The 19423-nt window shown below is 41.5% G+C and overlaps 1 protein-coding gene and 2 long non-coding RNA genes across 3 annotated transcripts in view; 1 reads left to right on the top strand and 2 right to left on the bottom strand.

Moving 5' to 3' along the window:
* LOC134451526 (uncharacterized) overlaps positions 1-19423 on the bottom strand; it is a 296996-nt gene that overhangs the window by 120611 nt on the left and 156962 nt on the right. The gene's annotated exons all lie outside the window — the stretch shown is intronic.
* LOC134450483 (uncharacterized) lies at positions 13939-16323 on the bottom strand. The gene is made up of 3 exons (XR_010035107.1): positions 16141-16323; positions 14720-14926; positions 13939-14337 (listed from the first exon to the last, which is right to left on the bottom strand). It is a non-coding gene; the product is annotated as an uncharacterized LOC134450483 (long non-coding RNA).
* Positions 16461-18796, top strand: LOC134450482 (uncharacterized). The gene is made up of 3 exons (XR_010035106.1): positions 16461-16557; positions 17778-17982; positions 18394-18796. It is a non-coding gene; the product is annotated as an uncharacterized LOC134450482 (long non-coding RNA).

The following is a 19423-nucleotide window of genomic DNA, read 5'->3' as shown; positions in this document are numbered from 1 at the left end:
ATAAATAAAATGTACTTAGGCCTACTCATTTTAACTGGTATGTTGTCGGTTTTTTTACGTTTATGCCGTTACATTTTTTGACAATTATCTAGGTTACTTTCTACTCCTTACATTTCTGGAACAATATTTGAGAAGCTTTTTTTCACTTTTACGCCGTTACTTTACTCCGTTACATTTTTTGACAAATATCTGTAGGCCTATGTTACTTTCTACTCCTTACATTTCTGGAACAGTATTTGAGTAGCCCCAGCTGCGGGCAGAGAGGCGGGACCAAGCACAGCCTTGTCGCTTTGAATCAGGGCAGCGTGCGTCTACTGAGCACATTTGGTTGTCATGCAGCGAGTTTTCTGACTTTCCGGTAACTTTTTAGATGAACGCTTCTAGCTACCGTCTTCTGTAGGTCTGAATAGGCCTATACCTATGTGTGGAGTAGGCTTAGAGGTGCGCGGTGGATGTATTATTTCATCCGCAACCGCTTCTTAGAATTTCTAATCCACCTGCTATCCACCCGCCCTAATGTTTTTTCTCCAATTTCCAAAACCGAATCCACCCGCCATCCGCCTATTAGTTTTTAGTATTTAAGATGCCTGAGGCACATAGTCGATCGTCTTTTTCAAGCAGTGCAGGTCATTACATCGCGCGTGTGTGTGTGAGCGAGAGAGGGAGAGAGAGGGAGCGATTCCAAACTTGTCTCCATCCATCGCACAACGTGAAAGCTAACGTGTATGCTTTAATGCAGCCTAAATTATACCAGTTTTGCCTCCTCTCCAAGCACCTTTTTAAGTGGTGGCAACCATGCATGTTTTCTGTGGAAAACATCAGGTCCTCATGGCGACGCCAGGCTTGCTGAAAACGGCGACAAACACATTCAGAATACACATTTCTTAATGGGAAGTTGTTGAGAACAAAGTGTTCGCTAATGGGCATGAAGTCTTGTCATGCAAATGACCTGCCGTGTTCAGTGGAAGTAAAGATGAGGAAGGGATGGATAGATGGATGGATGCTGTCCTATGGAAGGGGCCGTCAAACAGTCTACATGACATCTTCATTAAAGTCGTTAAATAAGTATCCATAGCCTACTGTGTTTGACGGCCCCATCTTCTTGCAAATATTTACGCCAACGGTCATAATGGCGTCTCGCACTACACATGCTCGGATGATGCCAGAGGCAAATAGCAAACAGCCAAATTAAGGCATATTCGACATAGACTACCACGACAAGTTACCGTTTGGGTCGCAGTTGGATGTTTATTCAGTAGAATTATGTGCGTAATATCAGCTCCATCCACCAAATGCAGCACAATCCCCGTTACTTTCACGTGAGGTTCAAATGGACATTACTCGACAAAAATGCAAGTCTGGGTACCAACAACTGAAGTAGGCTACAACATAGAATATGTACCACATATAGGGGATTACCACCCATATTTGGTGCAATTTGAGGACAAATTTCAATAGGCCAACTGCGAATTTCAATCACTTATTTCCCAGGATTCCCGGGATACGGTTTGTCTTGTCGTTATGCCCAGCTTTTATTGAATACAGCGCAGGTTTTGAAGTTCACCAAACGAGCATCAACTTTGTGCAAGTCATTAAAACTCTTTTTTTTACCAGCACTGACCTGTACACTGTTTCATTTATTAACTAATTGCACTTTCTGCCTTCTCGTTTCACATGTGATAAATCCACTTAGTATACTATGCTTTATCCAATTAGCCATGGATGCAGGATCATTCACTGCGTTGGCTCGTCAATTACTTAATCAACTATAACACGCGCAATAGCCTACCCAAATGCAACTTACACACAGTTCCCAAAGCGACCGGCCGCGCGCAATGGATACCTACAGCAGCCCTGCCCCACCCCAGCGTGTAGCGCACAAGTCTACACTATTGTCCGAATGTTGTTATTTCAAGAAAGCAAACTGTCACTGTCCGCTGGCCGCTGTCGTGACATATTTTATTAACACTAGTATGTGAGTAACAAGTGAGGAGTTCCTTGATAGTTTCCTTAAGGGTGAAGTAGCCTACTCTTTAGGCTAGCGTTGCCTCCTCCAGCCAACCATCCGGCTCAAAGTGTTCAGCCTGTAGCAGGATCGATAGATAGCTAATGATGGTCAGGGCGCACATCAGTGGTTGTCTTTTTCTGGAATACTGTCGCAGATCAGATAGAAATGATCCTGTTATGAACCCAAGTTTAGTAGATATCGCGCAGTGAACGAGGCAGCCTGCAAACAGTTTGAAGCGCAATGTGGCTGTAACAAGTTAGAAAGTAGCCAAACTCTGTTGCTTGTTAACCTTTTTAAATTATGCGCGTAATAATAATTGGCATCCGCGCCAATGTCATATCCTGAGCGTATTGCTCGGTGCGTAATTCCAAGAGCAGTATGAAAAGGAAGAAAAGGAAGATGATGGGCTGACCGAAACGTTTGTCCCCTGTCTGTCGGTTTTATTTACTTTTTTCGGCTTTGTTTAATACAGTTTTTGATTCTGCATTCAGCTCCAGTGTGCTACTCCTTTCTTTCTTTTTAAATTATGAGCGTTCCACGAACTATCTTTCTTTGCGCACGCTATAAAATGGCAATAAACATGTTACTATAAACTACTGGTTTACTATGTATGCTTTCTAATGTTGGTAAAGGCGGCATAAGCGGGATAATGTATTGTCCACACGTGACTACGGAAAATATATTTCCTTCGAAGCGGAATAACAGCACTCCGCCTTCGGCATTGGGGGTGTTATTCGCCCCGTAGGAAAATATTTGTATATTTGCGCGTCTGATTAGACTATAGTGCATCTAGAAGTAGGCTATTGACCATTGAGCACATTGTCATGCAGCAGAGTTTTCTGACTTTCCGGTAACTTTTTAGATGCGAAGCACCAGCAACAAGAGAAAGCTGTCTCCCGATACTTTGATGTTTCTGATTCTAAATGACAACAAATAGTTCGCGCATGAGCCAGAAAACAATATAGGTCCTAACAGTGTTGAAAACATTACAGAACCCCTGTGTTAAGCCCATGGCTACAGTAGAGAGAGAGAGAGAGAGAGAGAGAGAGAGAGAGAGAGAGAGAGAGAGAGAGACGTTAAATCGCTACGTTAACACTGCACAGGAGCGCGTTCTCTCTCTGCCGCGTCTTTGCATGAACAAATGAAATGGTAATTGAATAATAGTTTGCCAGTATTGCAGGGTGTATTAAACCCAGTGTACGTTGGGGTGCAAGGGAGAGCAAGGAAGAGAGCAGCATCTGTGATTAACCGCTTCGAAATGTGTGCGTAAAACCTGCTGTTAACCAGTGGGTTTTGTGAAGCTTGAAGTGTACCACATTAAAAAAAAGCTTTCGCAGATGAGGTTCTGGAATATTTTGTAGTGCATGGGACATTGACAAGGAAAGGTAGCTATGATATCCTCGTGAATAGGTCTTCGACTTTTCAAAATGCCTCCTCTCAACATTCAACATGTAAATGGGTTATTCTGTAGTCCAACGCTATCCTGGCAGGAGAATCATTCGTTACAAATACTGCATACACACTCAGCAATTGTGTCTGTTGGTTTTTGTCCTCCAGGTCTTCATAAAATCATCTACCACCGCTGTGATAATTTGACTACACACCGCTGAACAGTTAACAGTTTTTTAGGCTACTGTATTGACAATTGCAGTCATGCCGCTTGTCTTGAACTGTCTCTTCCCGTTCCATATCGTGACAGCCAGATGAGAAGCGCAAAGGTGGGGGCTATCCGCGATCGCGGAGAAAAGGTGTCAATATCCATAGCCTAACCCTTGAACTGTGGAGCAATTACATATTGTTTAGGTTCTTGAATACTTGGAATTAGCATGGAATTAATTTTCCATTAATAAGGAAACGTGTAAGATTTATCCTCAATCCTCCCCGATAATGTTTTTGTCATAGGCCTAATGTTAATGCCCTCCCCAACACATATCCCCAGTACAATATTGCGACACACACGCTTGGCACAATGATAGGCCTACTAAATGAGTTCAATGTTCTTGCAACACTTTTCCCAAGAAAAGTCAGTTTTCATTTCGAGATTCCAGAGCAAATCAGCTGGTACTGCGCTGCTCGCTTGCTGGTCAATAAACGTTGAACTGAACCGTGTTGTGTGCGTGTGTGGCTATGTGTGTACCATCATATGTCCATGATCGTCCGTGCTCTTATCATGCAAATGACATGTCATGCAGGCAAGGGCGTCCGTTTGATTTCAAAAGTGCTGGCCCGGACAATTACCATAAACCCGAGTAAGGTTTGAAAAGTGCTGGGTACAAGATAAGGCTACTTCCGATTTGAGGTTTCATGATAAATAGCCTAATACGCATTGGCGTATTGACGCATAATGTGGCCATGTTAAAAATTAAAAGCCATCTGCGCTGTCTTGTTTATTTCTGATATCCTGCGCTGAAGTCATCTTTATCATAGGCTACATATTATGAATGCAACGGTAACTGAGTGGTTAACCCATCATAACTACATGTAGCCTTGCATAATGGTGCACGTCAATTTGTTGTCATAACTTCGCTCTGTCCCTTTTGATTTCCTCAAGCAATTCATCCCTTTTGTCATTGTCCCTGTTTTACTGTTAGTCTTATGGACCTAGGGCGTATCGATCACCATTATTTGCCTGAAACCTGCAAACTAAACACTGCATGCGCGCAGCCACACAGAGCATTCTCTGTGTCAAAGGAACCCTTTCTCCGCGCCTGTGCGGCATTCTCCTTATCGCTCCTAGAATGGCAATACATGTTGGCAGACTTTATTTTGCATAATTCACGATTATCTGGATATATTTGGCTAGGTTACTCAGCAAAGAACATCATTAACGTTAGTGAGGTAACTTTTGGCGTGCTGATACAAACACCAACGGTGAATCACGACGCAGGCCCTACTTCCCCAACCATAGCCTACTGAAAAGGTCCATAGCCATTGTGTTCAACGCCCTTTGATAGGCTCTGCCTGTATCAGGGTCGATAGGCTAATGATGGTGGTCAGGGCGCACATCAGTGTTTGGGTTGTCTATGCTTTTTTCTGGAATACTGTGCCGATTAGATAGAAATGATCATGTTATGAACCCGAGTTTAGTAGATATCGCGCGGTGAACGAGGCAGCCTGCAAACAGTTTGAAGCGCAATGTGGCTGTAACAAGTTAGAAAGTAGCCAAACCATGTTGCTTGTTAACCTGTTTAAATTATGAGCGTTCCACGAACTATCTTTCTTTGCGCACGCTATAAACTATGGTTAACTATGTATGCTTTATAATGTTGGTAAAGGCGGGATAAGCGGGATAATGTATTGTCCACACGTGACTACGGAAAATACATTTCCCTTCAGAGATAACAGCACTCCGCCTTCGGCGTCGGGGGTGTTATTCGCCCCGTAGGGAAACATTTTCTTATTCATGTGTGGACAATACATTATCCCTTAGGCCTACCTTTAAATTGATGTCGTACATTTTAAAACATTTCGTTGATATTGTAGTGGTGCAAACGACTGTAGTTATGAGATGGGCGCCAGCCAGGCAGCAAGACTGCCGTTACCTTTCCAAAAATGAATAAAAATCAGTGACCAACACACTAGAAATAATTCATATCAACACAACGAATATCTTTTCTTACGTTTAGTAGTGCACTTTTGCAAAACCCTCTCAATTTGGAACAGCTCACATCAATGTCTGGCTTTAGCGATTCTTGCGAATGGTGATCTTCTCGGCGCACACTTCATGGTTCCCTCTCTCTTGCTCTCTCGGCTTGTTGCTTCCTGACAGTCTCACCCGCCATTTGAAATTAACTCCATTTTATAGGCTGCGCGTGTAGTTCACAGGGGGTAACGCTGTTATCTCACTCCGGAGGAGGCAGAGGCAGTCCGTTACAATATAGTATATATAAAATAGGCTATAAAATAGGCCTAATGATAAAAAAAGCAGCCTGAACTAAAATTAATAATTAATGTAAAAAAATAGAGACGCACGCACTTTCTGCATGGTTCGATTTTTGTTTTCATTGCATTGTGGTGGTAGGCACAAAAGTTTGATAAAATATAAAAAATAATAGGCTAATAAAATAGGCAGACTAAACTAAACATCTGCCCAGTTACACGAAAGGTCTGCATGGATTGAACGTAACGTCCTTAGGTCTTCGACGAAAAATCCTCAGGTGCTGCACGAAACGCCCCATGTCTTATACGAATGGTCCAACGTTTTGTTCGAATGGTCCCCTCTCAACAATTCATTAGACGAATCGTCTCGAATTCGTTTTAGACGGGGAGGAACGGTAGCCTACCATGCACCCCTCCCCCCACAACAAAACGCCACATGACTTTTTTTAATCTTCAAGATGTCCTGAATAAGAATTTGAGTGGTAACAGTCATATAACTCACTCCCACTATGATTTTTCACATCATATTGTATATGACCCCATGCATTCTAGTCCTATGTAGTGGTACACTGCCAAGGCCCCTAGAGCCATGATGCAGTTGGTTATAATAGCTTATGATATACCATATGAAAGCTTGGAGTCTGTAGTATACATATATTATACTGTATTTGGTGTACCTTTTGCATAGCAACAGTTGCTAGGCAAAACATCTTCCTTAGCAACCAGCATCAGTGATACGGTTCCTCTGTGATTACATTGTGTTGTGATGTCTGGATCTAGATGGCTTTTCCCAAGTGCCACATGACTTCCTTGAACCTCCAAGATGTCCTTAATAAGAATTTGAGTGGTAACAGTAATATAACTCATTCCTACTGTACATCATATTGTACATGACCCCAGTATGCTCTAGGCTATACGTTTTAGTCCTATGTCGTTATAAACTGTCAAGGCCTTAACAGCCATTTTGCAGTTGGTTATCATAGCTTGCCATATACCATATATAAGCTTGGAGTGTGTAGTTTATGAATATTATATCATATTTTTGGTGTACCTATGACATTTGGAAAAATATACTTGGCTCAGTTATATGATGTGTGAGAGCTCAATTTTTTTTCAATTCTTTAAATGAGTTACATATATCGGTGTATATTAAGACCTTATAAGCACTCCATCACTCAACCAATTAACCAATCACCAACCACCACTCGATCAATCAACCAATCACCAGCCATGTTCTGTTGTTCCACTACCTGGTGAAAGATCAACCGAATTCTGCCATTCCTCCACCATCAGAGACCCTTACAGTATATGATGGAAATGCTTGCTTCTACAATATGATGGTAAATGGCCCTGGAAAATACACCAGAGTTATCAGCTAATACAGTAATACAGTAATGGAATGTGTATAATTGTGTGTAATGTATCATTTTATTGTGCATCTTCTTTTAATTTAGAATATTCCAGACACATTCGCAGAGATCTCCTCATTTCTATTTGACAGCATAACTATGTCTGGATGTGGAGACATCATTTTCAGCACAGACCAATACACACCCGAGTCCATCAAGTCAATGGAAAGGAAACGCCGTGGCTGTGGAGAGAAGTAGGGGATGGAGCAACAAAACGTCCCACGGAGTGGAAACAGTTTTTAACGAATGAGGGAAACAAGGTGCAGTTTATCAGGCTTATATTAAAGCAATGGAGTGGTGATAAGTAAGCTTCAAAACTGCAAGGCCACAAAGTCATTTTTATCTGTGAAGAATGTGCATACCTTCTTACCTCAGGGGACGGTTTGACAACAAGAAAGACTGAAATTCCATTACTCAGGTCATCACAGGAAGAGACCGACACCAGGGATGTCCTTGACAGTCAATATGCTACAAATGAGCATTATACCAACGTACAGATCAAGAGTCCTGACTCTGACCTATTCTTCATTTTGCTGCACTTTGCTGGAACCATGGGCATCAACATCCTGCTTGACACCAAGATACGTAGAAAGTCCAGACTGATCAATGGCACACAAACCGCAGCAGAACTTGGCCAAGAAAAGTGCACAGCTGTACTTGGTCTCCATGGCTTCACTGGGAATGATGCGACAAGTGCATTCTGGGGCAAAGGTAAACTTCTTCCTCTAACTAAGATGTTCAAAGCCCCCCAGTTTGTTACCAACCTTGCCAAACTTGGTGAAAACTGGACAGTGACAGAAGCCCTTATTGATGATTGTGAAAAATTCACATGGGCCTTGTATGGCGGAAAGAAAGCTGAAAAGGTTGATGACATGTGATTGAACATCATTCACAAACTTTCTATTCCTGGAAATGTGGACATGGCTTTGCTACCACCATGCAGAAAAAAGCCTCATGCAGCATGTCCATAGGGTTCATTTTCAGGTCGCCCTGTGGAAAAGAGCCAACATCAACAATCCTGTTATTCCATCCGTGGGTCAAGGACATGGGTGGTTAATGGCATAAAGTGGTCTACAGCCGCTGTGGTATGAAGGTGAGAGTCAGCCACAGAGGTAGGAGGACATCTGTGGTGAAGTCCACTGTGATGATAACAGTGAGAGTGAAGTTGAAAGTGATTGGTCAAGCACAGACATTGACAGCAGCAGTGAATGAACTGTCTGCCTTGGACTAAACCTTTCCCCAAATGTTCAATAAACTTTGTTTATGATTCAACTTGTTTCCTTCTATTGTGGTGTTGTGCTCCAACTTGCACAGATGTGACAGTGACACATACAGTACTGCTCGCTATATTGTCAATATTTCCAGTAGTTAGTAATTAAACTATTATTATACTTTTACAAATTGTTAATGTATTTGCCTGTAAGGTCTTTATATATGTGTATGGTTGTATGGATGAGTCATTTAAAGGATCAGAAAAATGAAAAATAAAACACTCACACATCATATAACTGAACCAAGTATATTTTTCCAAATGGTACACCAAAAATATGATATAATATTCATAAACTACACACTTCAAGCTTACAGATATGGCAAGCTATGATAACCAACTGCAACATGGCTGTTAAGGCCTTGACAGTTTACAACTACATAGGACTAAAACGTATGGCCTAGAGCATACTGGGGTCATGTACAATATGATGTACAGTAGGAATGTATTACTGTTACCACTCAAATTCTTATTAGGGACATCTTGGAGGTTCAAAGAAGTCATGTGGCACTTGGGAAAAGCCATCTAGATCCAGACATCACAACACAATGTAATCGCAGAGGAACCGTATCACTGATGCTGGTTGCTAAGGAAGATGCTTTGCCTAGCAACTGTTGCAATACAAACAGTACACCATATACAGCATAATATATGTATACTACATACTCCAAGCTTTCATATGGTATATCATAAGCTATTATAACCAGCTGCATCATGGTTCTAGAGGCCTTGGCAGTGTACCACTACATAGGACTAGAATGCATGGGGTCATATACAATACGGTGTGAAAAATCATAGTGGGAGTGAGTTATATGACTGTTACCACTCAAATTCTTATTCAGGACATCTTGAAGATTAAAAAAAGTCATGTGGCGTTTTGTTGTGGGGGGGGGTGCATGGTAGGCTACCGTTCCTCCCCGTCTATTTGCAGAGGAGTGGGACTTTGAACATGCAACCTCATCACCATATCATAGCCAAAGCAATGGTAAAGTTGAGTCAGCAGTGAAAATAGCCAAAGGGCTACTGAAACGCTGTAAAATGGCTGGAGAAGACCCATGGAAAGAGGTGCTAGAATGGAGAAACACTACGACCGAGGGCCTTGACAGCTCGCCAGTTCAAAGACTCATGTCAAGGCGGACCCGATCACTCCTGCCCAGACGGAGTGTGCTTCTGAACCCTGAAGTTACGAAAGATGTTGTCGCAAAGAAAAGAGTCAAAGGGGCAGCAGTCAAACACAGATACGACCTTCATGCTCGTGACCTCCGACCCATCACGCAAGGACAGACGGTACGAGTTCTTCTTCACCCCAATAACCCAGATGGCACATGGACGCCGGGCTTATGCATTGACCAGCTCCATGATCTCACATATGTGGTTCTGGTGAATGGGAAGAAATACCGTCGAAACCGCAGACACATTCATCCAGTACAGGAACAACTTACCATCACTCCAAACCACAGCAATACACTGCTTGATGACAACGACAACTGGAACACCGGAGGTGCCACCCCGACTGACATACCAGAAACAGCAGCTGAAGATGCGCCCATGAGCCAGCCTCCATCTCCCAACCGCCCCCTCCTCCTCCTCCTCCCCCTTCCTCTCCTCCTCCCCCTCTTTTCCGTCCCCTACACAGTACCAGAACGAGGAGCAACATCCAGCGCCCTGCAAGATTCACCAGTGACTTTGTTATCTAAAAAAAAAAAAAAATTACAGAAAAGGGCATGACAGTTATAGTACCTGCAGAAATTGGCTACTGGAAATGTAAAACTTATGCATTTATGTTTTGGTAATTTTGTGCCTTTCTAAAGAGTTTATATTAGTTAAGTTCTTTCTTAACCAGTGCTTTCACAGGAGCTGCACTGGTAAGGGTTCTCGCTCCTTTTATATGTAAAGGGAGATGTTACAGTGTTCTAGTGCCACTAGGTGGCACTCTAAGTATGAATATGAAAATGCAGCCTACCACTACAGAGCAAGCCAGTCTTAGACAGGCAAGCAAGCAAGCAAGTCGTAACTGTACGCTGCAAGTTATTTAAATAAAGCTCACAGAGTTATTCGACATCTGCCTCATGACTGATATCTTTCAACAGCACACACACACGCGCGCACACTGTAACACCTTAACACCCCACCCAACCCCTCCACACACACAGACACACACTTTGGCTCTGTAACCAAGTCATAATCTATTAGCTTACTAAACAAACACTCTGTGAAATATGTTAGAAGTGTAGCCGTGGTAAAGTCTTTTCAATGACTAGTACAGTGGTGCACAGTAGTCCCACCCTCACTGGGGGTCCGGGCCGTGCTCCCGTGGTGCTAACGGTTTTCTCACCTACAGGGGCTAGGTGCGAAAGGGGGCTGGTGGTCCAGGTTTTGGGGCTAAGGGCCAGGATTTCTTCCCCATGCAAATCCATGGGAGAGGTGGGGTGTAGGTCAGGGCGGGATATTCTTTTTCCTAAGCGAAATTATGAGGAAATCAAGTGAAGACGCAGGTTCGGCTTTTTGGTCTATGAAATTAGCTATAAACTAATTAGTTTTAAACTTCAATCGGCCAGATGGCGTAACTCGGATCCAACGCAAAAACCTTAGTAGTGTAGCAATACTATGGTAGTAAAGTCTTTTCAATGACCAGTGGTACACGGTGAAACATTGCTTCCTCTTTTCCTCTACTCCTCTATTTTCATCTTTTCTTCCACTCTTCTTCCTTCTCTTCCTCATCTATTCTAATCATCTCTCCTCTCCTCTCATTCCCTCCATCTTCCTCTCAGATGGCCTTGTGACTGGTCATTAATTGAAATAACGTTTGCGTTCCAACCATTTCATCCATTTTGTCACCCCTTTCCAGAGCAAGGGCTGTGTGTGTGTGTGTGTGTGTGTGTGTGTGTGTGTGTGTGTGTGTGTGTGTGTGTGTGTGTGTGTGTGTGTGTGTGTGTGTGTGTGTGTGTGTGTGTGTGTGTGTGTGTGTGTGTGTGTGTGTGTTTGAGTGCATGTGTGCGTGAGTGCGTGTGTGTGTGTGCGCGCGCGTGTGTGTGTGTGTGTTTGTGTATGAAGACTTGGGATTGCCTGTTTGAGAGAGAGGGAGAGAGAGAGAGAGAGAGAGAGAGAGAGAGAGAGAGAGAGAGAGAGAGAGAGAGAGAGTTAGAGAGAGAGAGAGAGAAAGAGAGACAGTTTACTGTATGTATAGCCAGTGCCACTCTGCCCATGGCACGCTCTGCCAGCTTTATTGATGAAGTTGGCACACAACTAATTAATAGCAGAATGCTCAGGCATAACTCTTCATTAAGTAGTCATGTGATGGAGAGAGAGAGGGAGAGAGAGAGAGAGAGAGAGAGAGAGAGAGAGAGAGAGAGAGAGAGAGAGAGAGAGAGAGAGAGAGAGAGAGAGAGAGTGTGTGTGTGTGTGTGTGTGTGTCTGTGTGTGTCTGTGACACAGCGAGAGGTACAGTGCCATGTAACACTTTACAATAAGGGTACATGAATACTATTGGAATTATGTTGGAAGTAATGTATGATTTATAGTTAATTAACACATGACCTATGTATGCATTGATGGTTAGTATACTAGTAATGAGAATGGAGTCCTGATTGGAATCATAATGACCCACTATTAACTAATTGTGCAAATCAAAGGTGAATTCATGGTGTGAGTTCCAAGTGTTAATATACCATGTATTAACACTGCTGATAACACTGCTGTTAATATATCATGTGTCCAACTGTTAATATATTGTGTATTAACACTGCTGTAACAATGCCAGATCGTGGGGAGACTGGGGTAAGATGAGCCACTTTTTACATTTTTCGTCACAGCTAAGCGATGAAGGCGTATTCGGTTAACATTTTCACATCATACCAAATTTCAAAGTGTCCTGATACTATTAGAGCAAAAACTAATTGATAAACTGTCATGGTTAAAATGATATTGCCTTTTAAAAATATTTTTTCCGGTGGCTCATCTTACCCCTTGTTATGGGGTATGGTGAGCCACTGCTTGGGGTAAATTGAGCCCAGGCAAAAATCTCAGCTAAACAAGTTTTATTTATTATAACAAATGTAACTAATGAATCTATGAAATAAAACAACTAAAGCAACAGAACTATGCCAAAAAAATACATATTGTGGGCCCTTGTGGGCTTTGTTTGAATACAATGGCGAACAATGCAGAGTGAAATGTAGAAAAAAAGTTATTGGCTGAAACATGCATAAAGTCATTAATCTCAACTCACCTGGGTATGATATGAAAGAAATTGATTATGCTGAAATATCATAACATGTTTTTCAACCATTATGCATCCCATTAGGATCAGCGGCTCATCTTACCCCATCTCAAAAGGCTCACCTTACCCCATGCCAAAATTATGTAAATAAATGCTCATAAAATTATCATACAAGTGCAAAAAGACTGAAAATATCACTCATATAGTAGCTTATTACGTAACATTTCATACATGATGAGACCAGAAATTGTTCTATTTTTGTTTTCTCTAAATCATCCATGTTTTGAATATACATTGAATTCACTTAAAGAGCAAAAAAACACATTTTCACATATATCTCTTGCCAAATTTGGTACATGCTTCACTTTTTCACAGGTGTTAGAAAAGGATTTCCACCACCTTAGAATGTGGTGACATGTTAAAATGTATTCACCTTTTTCGAGAAAAAGGGGGTGGCTCACCTTACCCCACTCTGGCCAGAGATCATTTCCCACTTCACATTCTTGTGACCAGCCGCAGTCATTTGTAATATTAATATACAAGCTATATCATATTATGTCCCATGTGTCAAGGTCTGCTTGTTGAAAGGGGAGGGGGGGGGAGTGTATTATTGGGTAGGCCTTCGTCTAAGATGATCTTGTAACCAGCACCACACAAGTAATATTTTTCTGTATGAGGTCATATCTAAAGTAATGATTAATTAATGTATTATTTAACAACATATTTGGAGTCATAATAGAAGTCATGATGACTATGGCATTAGTTAATGTATAAAGAAGAGATATTCCAAGTGTGTTAATATATACTCACAAAAGATTTTACGCTTAACTACTGAATCTTTGCCCCTTATTCTGCGGTCATGACATGATAATGAGTACTATAGCATTAGCTAATGCATGAAGAAATGATATTCAGAATATGTTACTATGTACTCAGAGAAGAACTTCTGATTAACTAACATTATCAATAAAAACACCAGTTTGTGTACAAATTTTAATAAGCAAAAATGTTAAACAAGGGATCACACAATAACATACCACAGGCTTACATACATTTATCCAGAGAGAGAGAGAGAGAGAGAGAGAGAGAAAGCGACAGACAGACAGACCGACCGACCAACCGACCAACCGACCGACGCGCACACACACACACGCACACGCACACACACACACACACAGCCATTCTCCTGAAAATGTCCAAAAGATGAATCCATGGTTTACAGATGCAGAGCAAGATGCATTGTCCTATATGAAACTCGGAAAGTCCAAGTTGCATGGTCCACAGAGAAAGCTGGGGTTGACATACTGGGAGGCGCGCAAGGTGTTTGGATCCGCAAACTACTGACAGTGGTTCACTGTGAAGTGCCTGTAGCCTGTCGCAGTCAATGCACTCCTGTAAGTGCCCCATTGGTCACTGATGACGGTGGTTCCCGGACGCACTTGTTTAACCACACCAGCCACAAGACAGGATGTTTCTGGCGGTCACCTACTCCTAATATTCTTAATACCCACTTTTTCCGTCGCCATGTTGCACCGGCCCTTCTGTGGTGATACTGTAAATACACAAGAGAGTAAAGTAAGTGAGTAAGTAAGTAAGTACATTTTACTTAAAAAGCACATAAAACAGTACAAAACTGACCAAAGTGATACAGATATTAAAAGGAGAAGGGAACAATGTCAGATAAAATCCATGCAGCTTGGCCTGCAAGTTTTTTTTTAAATATGCAGCACCATGGGTGACATCAAAGCTTAAGGTGGTTCAACAACATGTTGCTGTACTGCTTCACAGTGGTACCTCTCCAGCCCCCCAGGGGAGGTTGAGATGGCTGCGGTGCTTAGTTGCCTTTAGGGGGCATTAGTCTACTTTATTTTTTCAATACTAACGGGGACGTTGGCAGGCTTATGATGAGGTCAAGTAGGTGTTGGGAGGCTCACCTTGCTTTTATTAAGGAAACAACTTTCATCAATAGCTGCAAACTCTCAACGATCTCCAACCATTTGACCATGGCGTCTTATGTGGGCATTTATTGCATGATTGCAAATCCATCCGACTGTTCCAGCCATCTCTGACCGTGTCCGGGAACTCCTCGCAACTCCATCCTGCATCATGTCACTCTTTCTAAGCACAAAACCTGAAAGAAACTGACCAAAGGCAGAATAGAAAAAATAATTAAACATATAGTCAGTAGACAACACAGCACTGTAGTCTAAAATTCCCTCGTAAAGACAGTATAACCCCTTCATATTAAACTATTAGAGGCAATTTCTGGCAATATCATTTCTAAAGAAAAAGTTTATGTAGTTTAGGACACTACATCTACATCTTGAGAAATGGCCGCCACATTGAATTATCTTGTGGTCAGTGTTTTTTTTTCCTGAAGTGTGACCCTTAGAGAATATTTCAGCTAAATTCCATGTCTTTACACCAAAGTAAGTGGCTTTTACAGTAACTATTAGTAGCAGAGACGGCCATCTGAAAAAATGGGCGCCATACTGACTTTAAGTGTGGCCAACATTTTTTTTCCTAAAAAGTGACCCTCAGATAGTATTTCAGTCATATTGCATTTTTTAACCAAAGTAAATGGTTTTATACTAACCATTCAATAGCAGTGGCAGCCATCTTGGAAAATGATGCCTATATTACAATGTTGTGTGGCCCGCTTTTTTATTAAAGAAAGTGACCCTCAGAAAGTATATTTGACAAATTCCATGCATTTATACCAACGTGTATGACTATGTCACTAAGCTGCTCTAGTACATCTAACAGAAATTCACCCCTTTCAACTCCCCTCCACAGGCACACACAGAAGTCATAAGTCCATTGGAGAGGAGTTCTGCCAGTTCTACTCTACTGGCTGGTAATCTTATTTGCTACTGGTTTGTCAAATTATTACGCTTCCAAAAGTGACCACTGGGGGGCTTAAATACAGTATATTATATTGCAATTCAGTGGTAAGGCATGGCAAGCCTGGGATGTGCACGACAGGCTGCTAGGCCTAATGAAACAACACCATAAGCTAGATTTCATTTCTACAGGCTTGCAATCTGTCTTGGCCTCACTAGGCTAAAAACAGAGATCCAGAAACGCAACAGAAGCATATAGTCTTTCTTGTATTTTACTTAATATGTTTTTGTGAAAATGATAGACAAACACATAGGCCTACAAAACATGTAAGTTTCTAAGCTTAAATGAAGAACCATGAATTACTGTAGCTGAGTTGCACCAAGTGATTGCTCAGTCATTATCCAAACTACTTCGTTTTAATTGGAATGTTGAAGTTACTAAAATTAATATATGAACTACCAGCATGAAATACACTACAAATGAGATGAATTATTCAAAATAAAGTACTCACAGGAGCTGCTTGAACAAGCACGTTGTAGGGGTGGCAAAGAGAGCTGTCGGCATCGTTGTGGCACGGTCGAAATGGCTACAATAACACTTCCGCTCGTAACTTCCTGTTCAAATCTTTTGTCAAAATAAAAGTCACGAATAGCTTGGTGATTACATTAGTTTTACCACAACCGTAAATGCTGCTGACTATTGCATATAATGAAAATCAAAATTATGCATTTCGATTTTCCTTTCATGCAATGTGCACTATTTACAATTGTGGTAGAAACTAATGTAATTAAAAGCTATTCGTGACTTGTATTGTGAGTTGAACAGGAAAGTGAGAACAAAGGCGTTGTTGTAGCCATTTTGGCCATGCTACAACGATGCAGACAGCTCTCTTTGTCACTCCTACAACGTGCTTGTTCAAACAACACATGTAAGTACTTTATTTTGCACAATTCGTCTTATATGTAGTGTTTTTCATGCGGGTAGTTCATATATAAATTTTAGTAGCTTAAAAATTCCAATTAAAACGAATTAGTTTGGATAATGGCTGAGCAAACACTTGGTGCAACTCAGCTACAGTAATTCATGGTTCTTCATTTAACAGCTAGGATACATGTTTTGTAGGTGTATGTGTTCGTTTATCAATGTCACAAAAATGATTCAGTAAAATACATGAAAGACAATATGCTGCTGTGGTGTTTCCAGATCTCTGTTTTTAGCCTAGTGAGGCCAATAGAAATTGCTAGCCTGTAGAAATGAAATCTATGTCGTTCCATTATCTCAACCTGTAGTGCACATCCCAGCAAAAATAAAATAGAAAAAATAACATGTTTGAAGAGGTGTCTTGCCATGCCTTACCATTGAAATGCAATACTGTATTTAAGCCCCTAGTGGTCACTTTTGGTAGCATAATTTGACAAACCAGTAGCAAATAAGAACACTACCAGCCAGTGGAATGGAACTGACATAACTCCTCTCCAATGGACTTGTGACTTCTATGTGTGCCTGTGGAGTGGAGTTGAGAGGAGTGAATTTCTACTAGAGCAGCGTAGTGACATAATCGTACACTTTGGCATAAAAGCATGGAATTTGGCAAATCACTCTAAGGGTCCCTTTTTGAATAAAAAAGCTGGCCACACAAAATTGTAATATAGCCGGCATTTTTCAAGATATCTGCCACTGCTATTAAAGGGTTGTAAAACCCTTTACTTTGGTTAAAAATGTAAATGGCTGAAATATTCTCTACGGGTCACTTTTTAGAAAAAAAAATGCTGGCCTCACTTAAAGTCAATATGGCACCCATTTTTCAAGATGGCCGTCTCTGCTACTAATGGTTACTGTAAAAGCCACTTACTTTGGTATAAAGACATGTAACTTAATTTAGCTGAAATACTCTCTAAGGGTCACACTTCAGGGGAAAAAAATCACTGGGCACAAGAAAATTCAGTATGGCGGCCATTTCACAAGATGTAGATGTAGTGTCCTAAACTCCATACACTTTTTCTTTAGAAATGATATTGGCAGAATTTGCCAGTAATAGTTTAATGTGAATGGGGTTATACTGTCTTTACGAGGGAATTTTAGACTACAGTGCTGTGTTGTCTACTGACCATATGTTTAATTATTTTTTTATATTCTGCCTTTGGTCAGTTTCTTTCAGGTTTTGTGCTTTAGGCAGAGTGACATGATGCAGGATGGAGTTGCGAAGAGTTCCAGGACATGGTCAAAGATGGCTGGAACAGTCGGATGGATTTGCAATCATGCAATAAAGGCCCACATGAGACGCCATGGTCAAATGGTTGGAGATCGTTGAGAGTTTGCAGCTATTGATGAAAGTTGTTGTAATAATAGCAAGGTGAGCCTCCCAACGCCCCCTTCTCTTCATCATGAGCCTCCCAACACCTACTTGACCTCATCATAAGCCTGCAAACGCCCCACTTAGTATTTAAAAAATTAAGTAGAAGAATGCCCCTTAAAGGCAACTAAGCACCGCAGCCATCTCAACCTCCCCTGGGGGCCTGGAGAGGTACCACTGTGAAGCAGTACAGCAACATGTTGTTGGACCACCTTAAGCTTTGATGTCACCCATGGTGCTGCATATTTTTAAAAAAACTTGCAGGTCAAGCTGCATGGATTTTATCTGACATTGTTCCCTTCTCCTTTTAATATCTGTTCATCATTTTGGTCAGTTTTGTACTGTTTTATGTGCTTTTTAAGTAAAATGTACTTACTTACTCACTTACTTTACTCTCTTGTATATTTACAGTATCACCACAGAAGGGCCGGTGCAACATGGCGACGGAAAAAGTGGGTATTAAGAATATTAGGAGTAGGTGACCGCCAGAAACATCCTGTCTTGTGGCTGGTGTGGTTAAACAAGTGCGTCCGGGAACCACCGTCATCAGTGACCAATGGGGCACTTACAGGAGTGCATTGACTGCGACAGGCTACAGGCACTTCACAGTGAACCACTGTCAGTAGTTTGCGGATCCAAACACCTTGCGCGCCTCCCAGTATGTCAACCCCAGCTTTCTCTGTGGACCATGCAACTTGGACTTTCCGAGTTTCATATAGGACAATGCATCTTGCTCTGCATCTGTAAACCATGGATTCATCTTTTGGACATTTTCAGGAGAATGGCTGTGTGTGTGTGCGTGTGTGTGCGTGTGTGTGTGTGTGTGTGTGTGTGTGTGTGTGCGTTGGTCGGTCGGTCGGTCGGTCGGTCTGTCTGTCTGTCGCTTTCTCTCTCTCTCTCTCTCTCTCTCTCTCTCTCTCTCTCTCTCTCTCTCTCTCTCTCTGGATAAATGTATGTAAGCCTGTGGTATGTTATTGTGTGATCCCTTGTTTAACATTTTTGCTTATTAAAATTTGTACACAAACTGGTGTTTTTATTGATAATGTTAGTTAATCAGAAGTTCTTCTCTGAGTACATAGTAACATATTCTGAATATCACTTCTTCATGCATTAGCTAATGCTATAGTACTCATTATCATGTCATGACCGCAGAATAAGGGGCAAAGATTCAGTAGTTAAGCGTAAAATCTTTTGTGAGTATATATTAACACACTTGGAATATCTCTTCTTTATACATTAACTAATGCCATAGTCATCATGACTTCTATTATGACTCCAAATATGTTGTTAAATAATACATTAATTAATCATTACTTAAGATATGACCTCATACAGAAAAATATTACTTGTGTGGTGCTGGTTACAAGATCATCTTAGACGAAGGCCTACCCAATAATACACCCCCTCCCCCCTCCCCTTTCAACAAGCAGACCTTGACACA

The sequence above is a fragment of the Engraulis encrasicolus genome, chromosome 6, assembly GCF_034702125.1.
Source record: "Engraulis encrasicolus isolate BLACKSEA-1 chromosome 6, IST_EnEncr_1.0, whole genome shotgun sequence".
In the NCBI taxonomy this organism is placed as follows: domain Eukaryota; kingdom Metazoa; phylum Chordata; class Actinopteri; order Clupeiformes; family Engraulidae; genus Engraulis; species Engraulis encrasicolus.
This window is presented reverse-complemented; position numbering and strand designations above follow the sequence as displayed.